The 16510-nt window shown below is 47.4% G+C and overlaps 1 long non-coding RNA gene across 1 annotated transcript; it reads right to left on the reverse strand.

Annotated features, from left to right (window-relative positions):
• Nucleotides 1–3700: 3700 nt before the first annotated feature.
• Nucleotides 3701–6873, reverse strand: LOC131484900 (uncharacterized). Its single transcript, XR_009248492.1, has 2 exons — nt 6082–6873; nt 3701–3978 (listed from the first exon to the last, which is right to left on the reverse strand). It is a non-coding gene; the product is annotated as an uncharacterized LOC131484900 (long non-coding RNA).
• Between the last annotated feature and the right edge of the window lie 9637 nt (nt 6874–16510).

A 16510-nucleotide genomic window follows, 5' to 3' on the forward strand; every position in this document is an offset into this window, starting at 1 on the left:
AGGAGAAGCCGGGGTTCTGCCTGGAACTTCCCTCCTCCTCCCAGGCCCTATTTTGACAGTCTGCTCCAGTGGCCAGGTTGTCAGTTGTGGGTGGGTGGGGAATATGGTTGCAATACCTACTTCCTACTCCCGTGTTACAGAGGACTAAAGAGTTTCTGTTCAGGGAAGTAAGTCTAGAACTGAGAAGAGATACTTAGTGTAATTTTCAATCAAACATGAGAACAGGTTGTGGACTTGCAATTGTCACTGTAAATGAATGTTTAATGTTTTAAGTAATTTTGTTTTAATAAAACTATATATATTAAAGAAAATGTAGAAAATACAGAGAATTAGAAGACAGACATCACCAAAATACAACCACGTTTAACCATTCTCTATAATTCTTTCTAGCCTTTTCTATTTGTAGATCGGTTTCCTTTTTTAAATTTTATAACAGTTGTATGCACACTGATTACACAATTTTCTGCCCTCTTTTCACTAACGTTATAACATGAGCATTTCCCCATTTGTTATACAATCTCCAGACAGACCGTGTGACAATTGGGTTGAAGAAGGTGGCTTAGGGACAGAGAATTCTGGGTTCCAGACCTGGCTGTGCCATTTGCTAGCAGAGTGACCTTGGACAAGGTACTCACCATTTCTGAGACAATCCAAGTAAAGTACTTGGCCTAGGGCTTTCTGGACAGCACTACTTGTGATCAGTTAGTTTTTTTGTTTCTTCATAGGGAATAATAAATGACAACTGTTATTGTTTCATCCATAGAACAACCTTGTGAACTAGGTATTATCATTAAACTCATTTTACAGATAAAGAAACAGAGATTAAGTAACTTGCCCAAGGTCACTCAGCCAGTAAATGGTAGATTCCGGGGGTGTCTGGGTGGCTCAGTTGGTTGGGCATCCGACTCTTGATTTTGTCTCACGGCTCCCCAGATCGAGCCCCGAGTTGGGACCTGCGCTGACAGCACGGAGCCTGCTTGGGATTCTCTCTCCCCTCTCTCTCTGCCCCTCCCTCTCTCCCTCTCTCTCTTTCTCTTAAAATAAATAAACTTAAAAAAATGGCAGACTCAGAATTTGAGCCTGGCATCTTTCTGTATTCTGAGCAATTTACTGTGCCAAATAACTCTTCACAAGCTACCTGAGAGGGTTGTTTCACAAAGTCCTCTGGCTTAGTTAACTGGATGAATGCTGGCGCCATTCACCAATACAGAGTATGGGAGGAAAGATACCTGGAGCCTCCACTTGGAGCTGAGGGGGTGAGGCCTGGGCTGGAAACACACACACACGTGAACCCCATTGCTGAGTAGAGTGTAAGTGAGGCCTCAGGTGTGGAGGAGCTCATCGGTAGTGGACAGGGAAAGTGGGAGGAAAAGGCAGGACAGAGCCCCAGGGAACACCAGCTCATGAGGAAGAGCAGTTGACAGGGGATCAGCAAAAGAGACTGAGAAGGAGCAGCCAGAGAGGTGGGAGGGAAACCAGGCCCAGCCCAACACCTGCCAGTCATTTTCCGGACTGCTTCTCCCTCTGGAACCCTGCACTTGGACAGTCTCTGTTTGCTCATTCCCTGTGCCTGGGGAAACCCCTTCCCACTCCTCCCACCCCCACCCCCAGGGTTCCAGCTACTCCTTCTACCTGCCAAATTCCCACCCATCCTGCAGGTCTGGGCATAAATGCCATTTCTTCCATGAAACTTTTCCCAGCTCCTCAGATTCCAGAGCTCCACCTACTCCCCACAGAAGTTTGATGCCCCCCCCCCCTTACAACAGTTATCTTATCAGCATTGTAATTGTTTGCACATTTCCCTCCCTGTTACTATGAGCTCCTGGAGGGCTGGGACCTTGTCTTTTCACCTTCGTAACCCTAGACTTAGCATTCAATCAATATGTGCTGAATGAAGAAATGAGGTCAGTAGAACCTGATCAATGACATCCCGGTGACACCGAAGACCCACAGGCTTCCAGGGTTTTTGTTTTGTTTGGTTTTTTCCAGCCTGCCGTGTCGGGTCTGCAGCCCCCTGTGCTGCCGGGGTTGTTCCTTCCTCACACAGCACGCGGGGCGGGAGAGCAGCTGGGACGGTGGCGGAGGTGCCCAGCGGGCGCCTCTCTCTCTGGCAGAAGCATTGAGCTAGAGGCAGTGGTTGGCTAACTGTGGTCCCCAGATGCAGTATCACCAACACCTGGGAACTTGTTAGAAATGCAAGCTCTGGGGCCCCACCCCAAACCTACTCTAGCAGAAACTCTGGAGGTGGGGCCGGCGCTCTGTTGTAACAAGCCCTTGGGGTGATGCACGCTCAAGTTTGGGAAGCACTGGACTAGTAGAAGCGGTTGAGAAGCAAGTTCAGCGCCCAGGCGGCGGCCAGGATCAGGCCCGAGGCGCTTAGAGGAGGTAGAGCGAGAGAGGCTTCTTTTTATTAAGCAGCGTGGCGGGCCCCACCCGCAGCGACCGAAGACTGAGCCTTTTTAGGCCACTGCTCCGGTGAGGTCAGGACCTGGCTGCTGCAGCTGCCCCAAGGGTTAGAAAGGGAAATCCCGTCGCGAAGGAAACAAGCCCAGTGGACGGCCAGCACTGCGAGGTTGGCAGGGGGCGTTTCCCTTTGGGGATGGAGGTGGGGCTGGGAAATAAGGACTTCCAGCTCCACTGAGGAACTGCGGTCGATTCAGCACGAGCGGGCGGGCAACGAGCACAGGAAGTTGAGTTGGAAGTGCCCGCGTAGTTCTTCTGGAAGTCACTTGGTGGAATCAACGCTGCTTGTTGGTCGTTTGCCGAACCTGTAAATGATCGCATGTGACTAACCTCCTCTGAGATGTTTGATCCTGCTCCTTCTCTTTAGCTAATAAGCAATTTGCCCTACTTGAAGAAGCAGCTTCGTACTGCGGAACCTTTTGCAGAACTGTAAATACACAGCCACGTCCATCCACGCCTGGGCTTGGTTTTGAAGATTAAAGGAAGTTTATTTGCTTTGGGATGTGTTTCTTCTTTGGTCATGTATTGGTTAAAAATATTATCAGCTAATGTTTGCATAGAGCTTTCCCTTTTCAAAGCACTTTCACGTACATTATGGTTCTGTCGGCAGAGTGGCTAACACGCCAAATGCAAATGTTACTTTCCTTTTCTTTCTGTGACACAGCTTTTATTATTATTATCACCATTTTACAGATAAGAGAACTGGGACTCAGAGAGGTAATTTGTCCAAGGTCATTCACTACTAAGTGGCAGAACTGGGCCTACGATCGAGGGCCTCTGAAATTAGCCTACCAGTGCCAGGGCTGATATGGGGCAGACGCTGGCATTTTGCTCTTGGGGAAAGGGAGATGCATTACTGGATTGCTTTGGACATGCATGGGTCAGTGTGACATGTGTAGGATATCTAGACTAGGTTTTTGAGTAGCTCAGCAAATGCTTTCACGTTTTATTTCTGTGACTTCATTTTGAATTTAGGTGGAATCAAATAGACTAAATAACTCGCAAGGAGAATGCATGGATCCTCATCATGATGGCAAAGAGATGAAATAACCTGGAAATCTTCCAACTTAAGGGGGCTGGGCAGAAGGGTGGGAACTTTGGCTCTGAGACTCAGGTTGTTGAATACCCAACAGGGATAAAGACCTCGGTGCTCCCCGACCCAGACCTTGATTTGATGGGATGTATCAGTCAGGGTCAGTTTGGCTTTGATGTAATAACAAATAATCCCCAGATCACAGTGGTTTGACATAAAAGTTTATTCCTCGATCCTGAAATGTGTCCATTGTGGGTCAAGAGGAGCTCTGTTTCCCACAGCCACCCAGGGATGCAGGCAGCTGGAACTGGACATGCTGCCTCCTCGACCCTGAAGGCAGGAAGCGAGGACGGGGCAAATCAAGCACTAATTCTCCAAGTGTTCATCCGGAAGTAATACAAGTCACTTCTGCATTCATTTCACGGGCCAAAGCAAGTCATGAGGGGTTGGGGAAGTGCAGTAGGTACAATGATGCCATGTGCCTGGAAGCAGAAGCAAAAGTACTTGGTTAGGAGCACTCATAACTAACACACAGGGAATAGTGTGTGCATGTGACGGGGATGTGGGGTCTCTAAGGTAGGTGTAAATGCGATCAGTTCTGTCCATTTCATGAGGGCAGGCATGGAGGCTTCTGCCTCCTGGGGACATATACTTGAAATTCCCAGTCGATTCGTTGTCATTCCTCCCACTAGAGAACTAGATTCAGAAATTTAGACCAGGGTGGAAGAAATCTGACCCGAGGGAAGCCTGGTGGAAGGGATGAGTGGCAGTGGGGTAAACTCAGTAGGCATTAATTTGTAAATTGAGACAGAATCCAGCAGAGGAAAGGACTTGGGGTATATGTGTCACCAGGGGCCTGACAGCTAAAGGAAAGTTCTGAAACACCACAGCTTCGGCAGAAGCATTTCCTGCCTTCTTGCCATTTCACTCCCACTCATCCTTCCTGGCTAAACTCGGGTGACACCCCAGGAAGCCTTTGATGGTCTCTCAAGACTGAACCTGCCAATCACATCATTAGTAGATTTAGTAGATTTGTCCCATCTACTGTGCTGTGGACAGGGACCACATCTTGCTCAGTGCTGGCTGCGGTATGGGGGATGTATTAGAGTCTCAGCATGGAGGCAGAGAAACCAGCTGGAAGGCTGTTGCAGAAACCCAGGTGAGAAAAAAAATCATGGTGGTCTCCATTAGGGTTGTGGGCTGGGGATGCAGAGATGTATTGGAAACAGATTTAGTGACTCACGTCAACAGGATAGGGATCAATTATATGAGGGCACACAGAGGAGGTTTCTGGAAGAGCAACAGGGTGGATGGTAGCACCAAGGGGCCCAGAGGAAGAGCGGGTGGCTGAATGAAGTCAGCAAGGACATGTCCATTTGAGGCACATGTGGGACATGCCCAGAGACCCAAGAAGCAGCATATATATGGGGACTTGAGGTTCAGGGGTGGGGGAAATTGGCTGGACCAAGATCTTATTATCTACCTCCTGGTTAAACTTAAACATCAAATCCTCCAACAAGGTCAGCCTTTTTAAAAGGACTTAGTAAAAAACAAAAACAAACAAACAAACAAAACCATGTAGAGTTGGGGAAATGAGACCACAGAAAATATGTGCAGTATAAAAATCATGAAATTCCTGAGCTACAAATCTTAAGAATCCAGCCAGAGTGATGCAGAGGCTTCCTAAAAAGAGCTGAGCATCCCTAAAAGGTTTCTTCATCATCACCCTGTTTGTCCCATTATCTTGTTTCCATATGTTGTTCCCATTCCATCTCTGCTGGACAGGAGCCTGCTCGCTGTCCTGAGACCTGAACTGGAGATCACCCCTTTCCTTATCGAGGCTCCCCCTTCCCCATATCCTTTGTGGGTGAGGGTCAAGCCCCATTTGCGGGAACTGTGCAGTGCAAGGGGACCAAGCCTCAGAGCCCCCATCATTCCACTTGGCCATTGTGCACCACCACCACCCCCCCACCCACACACACAAAACCTTCCCTTTCCCCAAACACTGAGATGTTCCCTCCGGGTGCCTGGGCTCCATTTCCACTCCTCTAGGTTCTGGTTTGTGACTGTGGGCAAGGTGATTTCCCTCACCCAGCCTCCTTCTCATCTGTAAAAATGGGACTTATGCTAGCTCCTTTGCAGGTTCCTTTGCAGAGCATCAAATGAGCCACACTGTGGCAATGTCCCATCTCGGACCTTGTATGTAGCAGACGCTCAGATGGTCTCCTCCTTCTAAGCCATCCCATCCCCTGATTCCTCTGCCCCCTTCACAGGGAAAGGGTCTTACAATATTTTAACTATAAATAGCCATGGCAACCAAAGTTAAAATTTATACAATAATCAGTAAGGATATTATGCATTACCTAAGAGAATGGAGGCAATGATGTGTAGGTGCCCAGGCACCCGGCTTGGCACGGAGCAGGAGACCTTCCTCAGCCTCCCCAGCTGGAGACGACAGCTCTCCAAACACCTCCTTCCCTACATATTCAAGCAGCCCTAGGGCCTGCCACCTCCACTCTAAACTGTCCAGAACTTGTCCCCTCTCTCAGGCTTCCCGCGGCTCCCCGGCTCTCACTCCCGCTTACCTCCTTGCCCTCTCCCTGCGGTTGCCTTTCTCACAGACGTGGATCACATTGCCTTGGATTCCAACCTCCTGGGCCTGGCGGTTTCGCCAAAGCCCTGGAATTGAAAAGACCAGGCGCCTGGGCCATCCTGCAGCCAATCAGGAAAAGCTTCAGACGCTTGCCACTCAAAGTGTGATCCGTGGACCTACAGCAGCGGTGCGATGAGTTTGTCAAGAGGGCAGACTCTCAGTAGGCCCCAGAGCTGCTCATTCAGTGTCTGCACTCTAACAAGACTTCCAGGTGGTTCCTAGGCACCCTCAAAATTGAGAAGCTCTGCGTTAGAAGCCTTTGGAGATAAATGGGCCAGAGGTAAAAAGGACGCAGCCGTGCCCCATGGAGCGGGAGAGGCGATCTTGGGAACACCTGCACTAACGGACTGAGTCACTCGAGGTCACTCTGGCACTGTTCCTGGGGAAGTATTCTGGATTGCCAACACTGTACTATTTATCTGCTAAGCCAGGGAGGGGGTATGAGCTGATGCCTCCCTCTTCTTGCCATTCTTTAGGGTTGTCCTAATGGAGGCATGACTAGGCCATGACCCACATCCACCTGTCATTTGGCCACTTCAAACCACAATAAAACATGAATTTGAGCATCCGACTTTTGGAAAGCAATCTAATTATTTATAGTGAAGCAAGAGTCCGCAAGACAGAAAATAGGTGTCAAGGCAGAAAGAGGCCACAGGGAACAGATTGGCCACTCAAACAAAAACGTGTAGTGGGCTAAGGACACCTGAGTGAGGCAATGATGGGCACTTACCTGGGCCTGCCTGGATCCACCAGCCCAAGAAGAACCTCACAGATGCTAGAAAAAGGAGGAAGAGGAACCATGACGTGCAGGAAGCCTGGGAGCAGCCCACAAGGCCTGGGTGAAGAGCTTAGGTTTCTAAGTACCTGCTGATTGCTATAGAAAAGTCAATGCAGTGGGTTTCTTAGAAAGTATCCCTGGGGCCCAGGGAAGAGGCTGCCCCTTGGCCATGAGAGCCTCTTTGGAGGGAGGCAGGTAAACACCTTTATGTGATCTACCAGTTGTGCGACGTCTGTCTACTGCTTCCTGTGGGCACGCCTGGGACGCAGACCCCAACATCACCACTGAAAGGAAACCTCAGGATCAGGGATGTCAGATTTAGCAAACAAAAATACAGGGCATCCAAGTTAAATTTGAAGGTCAGAGAAGCAACATAAAATTTTTTAGTGTAAGTATCTACCAGATACTACATTCCAGAGCAACCCTGCTCAGGTTTAGAGTCTGTCTGTCCCCAAGGCGGGAGACTAGGAGAGGCTTGGGTTGAAAGAAAGTCTCCACCTAGGGCCCAGTGGTACCCTCCTAAAACCTACCCTATTTCTGAAATCAGAGAGAAAGCAGACTTTGTTAATTTGTGGGTGGGGCAGTCTTTTGCGAGAGGCTATGCATACTGTTTGCTTTTAAATATTTTGACCTACTGAGGCACCTGGGTGGCTCAGTAGGTTAAACCTCCAACTACAGGTCATGATCTCGCAGTTTGCGGGTTCGACCCCCACGTCCGGCTCTGTGCCAACAGCTCAGAGCCTGGAGCCTGCTTCAGATTCTGTGTCTCCCTTTCTCTCTACCCCTCCCCTGCTTGTGCTCTGTCTCTGGCTCTCTCTGTCTCTCTCAAATAAATAAACATTAAAAAAATTTAAATGTTTTGCCCTACAAAGATGGGAACAACCAACATGTTTTTTACATTATCATGTATCCAGTGGGGTAATTCAAAGAATGTAAACTAAAAAGTATTATAGTTTTGATAATTTCAAGTCAGGTTCCTATAGGAGATGGACTGGTTTTCTTAGTCCAAACCAATAAAATCCTGCTTAACCAGAAAAACTGCTCCTATGTAAGCAGGCTTTTATTCATTGAGACTTGTAGAAGAAACTGTTGGTAACTATTTACCTGATCAAACAGTCTAAAGGTATTTCTGAGCATAAAATCAATAAGCTCTTGTGTATGTCAACAACCCAAATTAAATGATAAATTTAGGGAAAACATTTACAAAACAAATGAATGGAAAAGTGTTATATACTTAGTATGCTTCATATGTGAGAAAAAAGATAAACACCCAAAAGGCAGGGGAAGGCAAAGGACATGAACATTCACAAAAGAAGAAATACAAATGACCAATAAAGATATAAAAAGTCCAGCCTCATTAATAATCATAGCAAACTGACGGATCACAGAATGAAAATACTTAATTTTGCAAAGACTGTAACAATTCTCTTTCCCAATTCTCTTTACACCGAGGGGACCAGCAATTCATGTACCCTTTTGGGAAGCAATTCAGCAATGTTTATCAACAAACTTCATAAGGTTTATACCCTCCAGCTCATTAATTTCACTTCTAAGAAAGTGGTGCACAGAAATGTAGGTACAAGGATCTTCATAGAAGACTTACTTATAACAGAAAACTAGAAACAATCTAAGTGTCCTATATTAAAGATTGATTGATTTATAGGAGGTGAGCCCATTAAATTATTATGCAGCCATTATAATGATTTTACTGATTTTATTTTATTTTCTTAAGTGTTTATTTATTTAGTCCAATGTTAATCACTATTAATGTTGGGGACAGTATATTTAAAAATCTTGTCTGCTTTCACATTAAAATAGTGTTTTTGAAAACTATTTGGCAACATTGGAAACTATTTACCATATGCAATCAAAAGAAAATATTAGTATATATTACCAAAATTTGTAAGTAGATATGTACAAAGATTAGAGGAGAATACATCAAAATATTAACAATGGATCTCTTGGCGATTTTTTTCTTCGCCCTACCTTTCTTCTAAAATTTCTACAAATAAGTATTATTCCTACACTTGAGAAATAGAACATTATTATTGAAAAAAGACAACTGGAAAGCGGGTCCTTGAGAAAGAAGGAAGCAGATCCGGCTTACTAACAGAATGATTTCAGTTTTGCCCATTGCAGCCACCTGGAGAACTCCAGGAACACCGGTGCCCAGGCCCCACACCCAGAGATTCTCCTTGAATGGACCTGGGTGGGGACTCCAAGCCTCATGTCCTTGGCAACATCTAGCCACACCTGGGCGAGGTCTAATGTTTGGCCAGGCTGGGAACCACTGCTTGCACAAGCCATCACACGTTTCTGCAGGAGTCTAAACTCTGTGTCTGATGGAGGAGGAACTGCAAGACGTGGTCTCAAGCCCCATCAGTGGCCCGCTGTAGCTGTAGGCTTTTGGCAAGCCATTTAACCAAACCTTAGTTCATCTGTCCATACAGTGGGAATTTTTAATGCCTACCACAAGAGTCGGGGTATGGCCTCGAGGGAGAGGGTAAATGAGAAAGGTCTGTATAAAATAGAAAACATATAGAATGAGCTCTTTGTGAGAACCTGGAAACTCAAATGATAACACTTATCTTTGATCAATGAAATATCCTCGGCAACAGGGGAACCCGTGTAAATAAGCGGGTTTGTTTCTAAGCTCTGTCAGTCTTGTAATTTGCCTTAATTTGGAGATTCCGCAGGCAGGTGCTGTCAGATGTGGATGCCCGGGACAGTCTTAGCCTAAGGGCTCATGGCCAGTAGACAGCAACCAATAGATCTGAGTTGGTTCAGACCGTTTGGTCATCTTGCTTTGAGAGGTGGCTGGCTTCCAGAAGCCAAAACCTTGTTCTCATGAAAATGTGCCTTTGCATTTTAAATAAATACCGCTTCCCAATACATGTTTCTTATTTAACCGTCTCCTTAGGAGGTTGCGTGGCCATTGCTTAAAATGTCTTGGGAATTCCTCTTTTGAGATTGCCTTTGTCTAAGCTACATTTTTTTTCTGGGTAGTTTCAATCAGTGAATTCATTCTCTATCCTTTGGAGAGGAGCTTAATTTTAGAAAGCAGTCAAAAATATCTTTCAGAACCAAACCTGATGATTAAGATGGCATTCAAACCTAGAGAAGACATTTCTTTAAGTGAAGAGGTCACTCTTAAAGTACACGTGTGCCTATTTGCTACCCAGTGTATTCCCAGCACCCTGCCCAGTGCCTGGGACCCAGATGTTCCACATATTGCTGTTGAACGGTAAACAGAGCTTGGCTCTCTACTGGGACCCATAAACTGGCTCCAAAGGTAAGTGTGAAGGCTTTGGACCAAAGCAACCTATATGGGATTAATAACATTCTAGCTTGTATGCTGATTAGAAATTAGTCCCTTTCTTTGGTAAGTATGCTATGTATATACCTTATGCATTTGACTAGAGAGAAAATGTTGCAGTTTCTTCCCCTTGTTGGGGCTAATACTGGATTTCCTTTCCTAAGGCAACACTAATCAGCGACACTGGGCAAATTCAAGCATTTTTGGAATTATTTTTCATGCCAGCCCAATCCACAAAACAACCAAGCATGGTATTTGGTAGTTACCAAGGACAATGCCTGAAACAAAATTCACGTTTTCACACGAGGATTTCAAGACACTGACATTAATCCAGACTTGCACATTAGCGAAGGTCCACACCTCCGGCTTTAATGAATTTGAGGAGTGTGGAGTTAGGCAACTCATAGCCCAGAAAGAGAGCATCGTCTGAGAGTTTGAACTCCTGGGCTGTCCCAGCTCCACAGCTAACTAGCTGAGCAGCCTGGGGAGAACATTTCACACTTCCCCCACTTGGTTTTTATGTCCTTATCTTTGCAGTGATCTTGCACTCTTAAAGTCACCTTATCTATGCAGTTATCTCCACTCTTAAAAGTCGCCAAAGCTAAACTGAGAACCCTGAAGGCTGACAAGGGGTAAGAGGACAGGTGGAGAGCAGCAGCCACCCCCGTGGAAGGTGATGGACAAGAAAGCAAGGTCCTGCTCAGCTAATGGGGGGACTTTTACAGTAGCAGAGCCAATCTCAGCTAAGCCAGAGTCCCTGCTCTGAAGGAGAAAGAAAGCCAAAGCCAAAGCTCAACTGCTTCTGGCAATGGAACCGTTTCCAGGAAGGGAACACACAGGTCATCTGAGGTCAAGTTCAGGGCACGCAGCCAGCCGCCAGGCGGGAGGAAGCTGCAGTGAATGCCTGCTTGCCTGCTCTCCAAGTCTTTCACCTTCTGAACACAAGTGCTGTACCAGCCCCTTTGCAGGTCTCCCAGGGGACCGCAGAGGCTCCTTCCAGACCCAGGCCTTCTGGCTCTGGCCTCACAGACACAGCCTACGCAGAGGTGCTGAGAGGAAGCAGGTAGGAGACAGCGTGAGCAGTGGAGGCTCGCTGGCCTGTCTTGTCGTTGTCCTGCAGAGAAGAGGGGCCCAAGTGCTCCGTTTAAAGCATTTGAGCATTCTTCATCCACTGTTGCCCTCCCCACCCCCGGAACACACAGGACACGCTCTCAGCTCTCTGCCTTGGTCCATGGTGTTAACTCCACTGTCTTCCAGCTTCTGCTCTACAAATCCTGCTTTCGTGTAGTGCCCAGCTCATATGCCATGTGACCCATGCAGTTCCCTTTGCTGGAAGTGGCACCTGTTGTAGACTGTCTTGCGTCACACTTGAAAGGAAGTGTCGTCCCTCCCCGCTTGGGACCACACTGTACCCACTCTTTACCATCACATTATGCCTATCCCTTCCTTTGCCCATGCTGCTTACCTGCCTGCCATCATGTTCCTCACCTCACCACCCAGGGCTCAGCTCAGCTAGACTCTCTGAAGGACCTTCCACCCACAAAGACCTAGCAGCCCCACTTACCGATTGGCCGCTCTGTGCCCAGACGTTTGTCTACAGTATTTCTTATCCTGAAACACCCCTGCAAAGCAGGCGCAAAGATAGTTTCACTTTCAGACTTCAGGAAAACAGAGGCTTAGAGAGGTGCAGGAACTTGTCCAAGATGCACGGCTGGTTAGTGGCTGAGCCAGGATTGGAGCCCAGGTATAATGCCTACACCTAAACCCCCCATCTCTTCCATGCTACTTTTTCATTCATAAGACAAATATTTTGAACTTGAGGCTATACGAACCTTGAAGATCACCTTTCTTGTTTTCAGAGCAAGGAACCCAAGGAGTAGAGAGGCCGGACGACTTGCCCACCCCATTTCCTCATTCCTTGCATGTGCTGGCACTGGGGACCCAGGAACCATCTATCCGCTGCAGGGGCCACCAGTGCCAGGTAACATTCTCTGGGGCTTCCAATTGCAAGCCTCCTGACACACACCTGCCTTGCAAGCAGGGCCCCGAAGGAGGCAAGAGAGAATGTTCCAGCAAGCTTAGAGCCACAGGATTATTAGTTCAGCCGTATACAATGGTAAAACCCCAAACAGCAGTGACTTAGGTTTATACCTTTCTCATGTAGAAGTCTGAGGAGGGCAGTATGGGGTTAACGCTGCCGATTAACCCACCCAGGGCCTGAGGCCTCTTTTGTCTTCCGCAGGTCCCTCCTAATGAGGCCCTGCATGGTCCCCAGTGTCCCCAGGATCACCTGGCACAGGGGAGTCTGAGAGCAAGCTCAGAGGGCTCACTGCCTGTCTTCTACTTGTACCCTTCACACCGGCGAGGCAGCTCTGAGTCTGGCTGGGGCAAGCATGCTGCAGGCAGCATTAAGGGGTAAGAGTGTGGGGGACATTTCATTGCTTAGTCCAAGGGGCCCTTCTCAAGCTCAGCCTACTTCTTGGCTTCTCCCCTTCTTCCTTCTTTCCATCTGTCTAATGTTTATCGAGTCGTGCATTCCTGTGTGCCAGGCACTGGAGGTACAAAGAGGGATGGGCGCATTCTGTGCTTGAACAAAGAGATGAGGAAATAGACCATTTTAATGCTATGTGGCAAGGGCAACCATAAGATACATGCAAAGTTAATGAGCTTTGTGCTCAACAGGAGCACAAAGGCCGGACCCCTGACCTTCCCCCTCCCAGCCAGGTAGGAGGTCAGCAAGGGCTTCCTGAAGAAGATGCTTGCTGATGAGACGGACCTGAGAAATATTAGGGGGCAGTAGCTAGCCCCAGGTGATTGCCTGGATGTTGGGGGTGAGTGAGAGGGAGGAGTCTGACGCTCCCAGTTTTCTAGCTGCAGTGGCCGGAGGAGTGATGGTGCCACCATGGGTACAGAGCACACAGACCTTCTCCCATGACAGTGCTCTCTTGCCTCGGGGAACACCCCCAGCTTCAGGTGGCTGTCACCTCCCCTGTACGACCCTTTTCCATTGCTAAAGACATGTACATGGGCCCTTTTTATTGTAAAGGTTTTAGGTCAAGTGCCCTTGGGAGATGAAGTCCCCTCGACCCTGGTCTAGTGAGTCAGATGCAGGAGCACAGTCTGTACCAGGCAGCCTCCAGGCCAAACCAAGCTGATTTCCCAAGTGTCACCTGAGCCTGCTGTGCCTCATGGAAGCTTTGGCTCTAAAACACCACCTGTAGTGAACATCTGCCACTTTGTGGGGAACCAGTGAGTGAATCCCCTTCCTGTGTTTGGGGACTTTCCCACTGTGGTTGGAGGTAGAGCTGGCCTCACACAGTGAAGATGAAAAGCCAGATACTATCTGACTCCCTTGCAGCTACCTGGCACGTCAAGGACATGTGGCCGAGACTACAACTAAGATACACCTCCCAGAGTCTCACGGCTGTGAGGATCTTTGTGTGGCAGAGGCGGTTACAGGGGGATCACTTTCTCCTAACAGCCATGGTGCACACTCTGGGACCTTGCAAATGACAGGCCTGAAGCTTGAGCTTCAGTAGGTTCACACTAGCTTGCTTCTGTTTGCAGTTAAGGACTGTGACAATTCCTTGGCAGGTGATCAGTCCAGCAGGGTACATGGCTAGGGCAAATGCAGGGGAGAGGGGAGCACAGACTTTGTCTGGAGGACAGTGAGTAAAACCATTCAGCCAAACAGAGGATTCTTTCACAGGGTGAAAGAAGGGGAAGATAAGGTTGGAGAACCCCCAAAACCCAGTCAAGCAGCCTGGTCATCACCTTGTAAGAGGCACCAACATTTTTTAAATGAACTTTTATTTTGGAACAATTATTTATTATTTATTTATTTTTAAATGTTTATTTACTTTTGAGAGGGAGAGGGAGAGTGCAAGCAGGGGAAGGGCAGAGAGAGAGGGAGACGGAGAATCCAAGCAGGCTCCACAAGGATCCAGTGCAGAGCCTCCACTGGATCCAAGAGGATCCAGTGCAGAGCCTGATGCAGGCCTTGAACCCACGAACCATGAGATCATGACCTCAAAAGTGACCAAAGTCGGACGCTTAACCGACTGAGCCCCAGGCGCCCCTTGGAATAATTATTAAGTAAGCTAAATGCCCAATGTGGCGCTTGAACTCATAACCCAGAGATCAAGAGTCATGCTGTACTGACTGAGCCAGTCATGTGCCCCAACTTTAGAGTAATTATATATATATATATATATATATATATATATATTTTTTTTTTTTTTTTTTTTTTTTTTTTTTAAGTAAGCTTCACACCCAGTGTGGGGCTGGAACTCACCACCCCAAGATTGAGAGCCACAGGCTCTACTGATTGAGCCAGCCAGGGGCCCAGGAATAATTTTAGATTTACGGGAAAGTTGCAAAGATAGTACAGAAAGTTTCCTATCTCCCCTGATGCTAATAACATCTTGCATTGTGTGCTACATTTGTCAAAACTAAGAAGCTGATACTGGTATATTATTATTTACTAAACTCCAGGCTTGATTTGGATTCCACTGTTTTTTCCGCTAATGTCCTTCTTCTATCCCAGGATCCAATCCAGGATACACTTTGCATTTAGATGCCAATCTTTTTACAGGAGAATATTAAATATGATTAAAGCTGTTTTAGGAGAATCGTCTGATGGAACATCCAGGTTGGAACAGGATGTAGGGTAGAAAGGCATTTGTAAAGGCATTCCAGAACCTTCACCAAATTTCCAAATGCATCTCAGTGCCTGGTGCCTGAAGGGGCTCACCACCTTGAAGGTGCAGTTGCCAGGAAGAGGAGATCTGGGCCACTGGAAGCACGTCTGCCTGCTCAGGACCCACTGGGCCAAAGGCACATTTAGGATGCACCTGGGGGCCTCCACCCAGCAGGGTTAGCAAGCTAGCAGTTCTTCCTGCCTGGGCAACAAAAGTGGACTGGTACATCTGAAAAGGCAGCCAAGGAAATGCATGCAAGTCTCGTCTTGTCTCCCTTAACCAGCAGTCTGTTGTGAAAACAGAACAGACTCGGAGTCAGGAAGGACCTGGGTTTGAGTCCTGGCTTCACCACTTACAGCAGGACTCTGCGTGAGTTCCTGAACTTCCCTGAGCTTCAGTTTCCTTACTGGTAAAAACTGGGATCTTAAGCCTCCCTCATAAGATTAATGAGAGGATGATGCAACACTTAAGAAGGGTTCACTAGGGCATCTGGCACACAGTAGGCATTCAGCAATCATCAGCTCCCTTGACAACTTGAGGATGGGATCTGGGCTCAGAATTTTTTTTGCATATCCTTGTAGTGCTTAGCACACAGAAGACACTTCATAATTTGGTGACCATACTATGGAGCTCACAAATCCAATGGCCCCAGAAAGGGCACAACATGTCTCCACTTACATCATTCACTTATTTAGCGAGTCTATATCGGGCAAGTCTGTATCACCAAATAGCAGTAAATAGAGAAATGCCAGGCACTGTGCTAAGTGACCAAGACATGGTCTGTGTCAAAAATGGCAAAGCCCATTGGTCTCCAGACAACTTTCAATCAGGTCTGGCACACGGTCGGACATAGTTGAATCAGCAGTGTGTCCAAGAGCACAAACACCAGTTCCTTCTGGGTGGTGCGAGGGAAGAGCCTCACAGAGACAGGAGTAGACTTGGGACTGGCAGAATCAGTATCCCTTTCGGTAAAAAAAGAGCAGAAGACGAGAGAGAAGCATTGCGTTATGTGGGAAACACAAGATGTCGTCTGGACCCACGGGTAGTCCTGTGGGGTTTAAGGTATGAGTGGTGGGAGGTAAACTTACAAAAACATGGCAGCTCTAATACTTCCACACAGGAAGGGCTGGGGGGCGGCTGTCTGGTGGCAGGGGCTGGCAGAAGACCTGACTTGAAGCTATGCTTTTACACAGCAGCTACAGGTTTTCTGTACGGTAGTCTCCCCCTTATCTGAGAGGGACACGTTCCGAGATGCCCAGTGGAAGCCTGAAACCACAGATAGTACTAAACCCTAAACATACTCTATTTATTCCTACACATACATACCTGTGATAATGCTCGATTTATAAAGCAGCACAGTAAGACATTGACAATAATGATTAACAAATTAGAACAATTATAACAACATACTGTAATAGGAGTTTTGTGAATGCCCCTTCTCTCTCAAAATATCTTATTGTGCCGTACTCTACGCTTCTTCTTGTGATGCTGGGAGATGACAGAATGCCCACGTGATGAGACTTAGTGAGGTGAATGACAGGCATTATGACACAGCAATAGGCTACTA

This window comes from Neofelis nebulosa, chromosome 9 (assembly GCF_028018385.1).
Source record: "Neofelis nebulosa isolate mNeoNeb1 chromosome 9, mNeoNeb1.pri, whole genome shotgun sequence".
Taxonomy (NCBI): domain Eukaryota; kingdom Metazoa; phylum Chordata; class Mammalia; order Carnivora; family Felidae; genus Neofelis; species Neofelis nebulosa.